Here is a 2925-nt window from a genome sequence, read left to right as displayed (position 1 = left end):
TAGTGGGCTCTGGTTTGGGGGGAACTTGCCTCTTTTCCACCACAAGCTGTCCATGGGGGCTGCGGAGCCCGGAGTCATGGAGAGAACCAGGCTTCGGGCGATGGGACCTTCACTGTAATGTCCAGCTTCACCCACACGCCACCCAACTAACTCTGCAGGTGAGCTCTGCCACTGGGGGTCCTGGGGACAGACCCTGGACTCCCCTCCCTTCAGCGGGAACCCCTCCAACCCCCTGAAACGCCTCCCTAAACCCAGAATTTATACACTGTCTCTGGGTCACAAAGACAAGCGTTGGGAAGAGGGACCCCCCGCCTGCACCCCGAGCCCTCAGGTTTGCACACATCATACATGCTTATGCACCCCCACAGCTCTCTCCGCATGTGGCTCGAGGTGTGCGGGGCGGGCCTGACCCTGGGTCTTGCGTGCGGCCTGAGAACCGGTAGCACAAATGGGCGAATGTTCTAGAGAACTGTCATGAGTCACAGATGCTATCTGTCCCCTTTGTCTGCATCCTGTTCCCCACTCTGGGGGCCCACCCCTCCCCGAGCTGTCCCACCCACACACGGTGCTTTTCGTGATCCATGGCATCGAGGACAGTGGAAACATGACGATGGCCCCCCACCCCGGCTGCAAAGCTGTGCACCCTGTGTTCCCCCCTGGGGCCAATTGAAAAGGAAGAGGGCATCCTCCCACGGGCAAGTTGAAGGCAGAAGGAGAGACTCTGCTCTCCAGCCAGGGCTGCCCCTCTGTCCACCTGCCTGGAGAATGGCCAGAGCTTTAAGGAATGTGAGCAGCCCTGTGGTTTGCAGTCCACCCCCCCGGGCTGTGCTGTGTGACCTCCGGCAGTGTCTGACCCTCTCTGAGCCTTCCTCTCCGGTGTGAAAACCTACAGCCTCCCCTGGAAAGACCACAGGGATGAAATGCGAGATGTCCATGTGTCCACCCGGGATGGACGGGAGCCTGGGTTCTCCAATTGCTTCGACGAGCAACACCTGCTTACAAGCCTGTCTTCATCTCAGAGGGAGCGAGACCTTCAGTACCATTCGTGATAGAATCTACCGGAGAAAATCTATGCTCAGACTAATCTATGCTTAGAAAAGAGAATATTCCCTCTATGTCCCAGGGTGCCGCGGCGTTTGTCGTAAACCCGACTGGTTAATGTTACGAGGGATGTGGAGGCAATGGCATGGCCCACTTAGTACACATTGTACCCAGTGTCATACATACTCTGCATTTTGTATCCTGTGTGCAATTATTATGTAACATGCACACTCCAGAATGGGCGCACCGTGCAACGTGCAACATTTTCCTGCAACAGAGTCTCTGCGGTGCTCAGCATGCAAGCAAAATCATCCCCAGTCTTAGCTCGTTTGCCCAAATTTGCAAGACACAGAAAGCTCTGCATTTCCCTATGGACTTGAGAATTACCAACACTGATCTTCCCAGCAGAACACCGGCATCATCTTGATTCCACCTGTTTGGCTTGAGAACAGAACTACAAGATTACAGGACGATCACATCCCGTCCCAACTGACGCGTGGGTTTTTTAAGGCTGCTTTGGGACACATCCTGTGGGACTTCTTGGAGGAGGTGGCAAAGCTGGCTGGCTGGGGTTTTCGGGCATCCCAGGATGGTGGGCAGGAATCTGGCTCCTCTGTGCCTGTCTACACTGGCCTCCAAGGACGTGGCTGTGGTTGCATCTGGTTCTTGCGGTGGCCGTTCTTCTATGGTAACACCTGCCCCCCGTGGCCTTGCTTCCGTCCTGCTTGCAGCCACAGGGCTCGTCCCGGTGCAGAGTCGCTACATCACGCACAGGGCGTGGGTGGCCTCCTGGCCCCGTGCCTCGGCTGGGTTCTGCGACCCTCCTGGGAGATGAGGAAACACTGTCCATTGTCCACTGGGCTTCTGGCTCCCAGGGGAGGCTGCTTCTGATTCCTTGTGCTCCCATTTCTGTCCACTGCACTGCACGGAAAGATCGAAGAAAGGTGGGATTGCGGGCTCTACCCACTCACACCAGGAAACCAGCAACGGTCCCTGATGTCGGCTGCCCCGGACGACGACGCCAGCTCGCCAGTGGACACTGCCAACCTCAAAGACGTAAACCCCTACACTCACACCAGGAAACCGTGAAGGAGCCTGTACATCTGTTTTTCTATGCGGAGACCACATACCCTTCACTACTATGCCAACCAGCCAGTGACCCCAAAAATACTTGTTAAAAACCCTTGTGATGAGAGATTCGAGGCACACACATCAGAGTATCAGAAGGACACAAGAATCAACGGTTGTAGTCACATTGTGAAAGAAGTTCACCACTTATCTGCTGAGTGGGTCTTTATGGGGTTCTTAATGTGAGCGTGTACTGGGTAGCATGCTGGCCCCCCAAATTCACGTCCATGCATCCCTGAGAATGGGACCTTATTTGAAAATGGGGTCTTTGCAGACGTGATTAATGAAGGATCTGAGATGAGCTCACCCTGGATCAGGGTGGCCCTGAATCCAAAGACAGGTATCCTTGTAAGAGACAGAAAAAGGGAGACACAGACACGGAGGAGAAGCCACGTGAGGACAGAGGCAGAGATGGGAGGCACGTGGCCACCAGCCCAGGGACGCCTGGAGCCCCAGAAGCTGGAAGAGGCAGGAAGGACCCTCCCTGGAGCCTCTGGACCGAGCATGTCTCTGCCCCACCTGGATCTCAGGGGTCCTGCCCCGCCTGGATCTCAGACTCTGGTCTGCAAAGCTGGGGGTGGCCGGATACTTTTCTGCGGTTTCAGGCCACCTGGTTTATGTTACTTTGCTCCGGTCGCCCCCGGGGTGACTCACATACTGATAATACCCCAACCCCAGGGCAACACCTCTGAGTTCATTCCCCTCTCCATCTTCCCATCTGCACAAATCTTTCTCCGACCGTGAGAAATACGACTC

The sequence above is a fragment of the Ailuropoda melanoleuca genome, chromosome X (genome assembly GCF_002007445.2).
Source record: "Ailuropoda melanoleuca isolate Jingjing chromosome X, ASM200744v2, whole genome shotgun sequence".
Classification (NCBI taxonomy): domain Eukaryota; kingdom Metazoa; phylum Chordata; class Mammalia; order Carnivora; family Ursidae; genus Ailuropoda; species Ailuropoda melanoleuca.
This window is presented reverse-complemented; position numbering follows the sequence as displayed.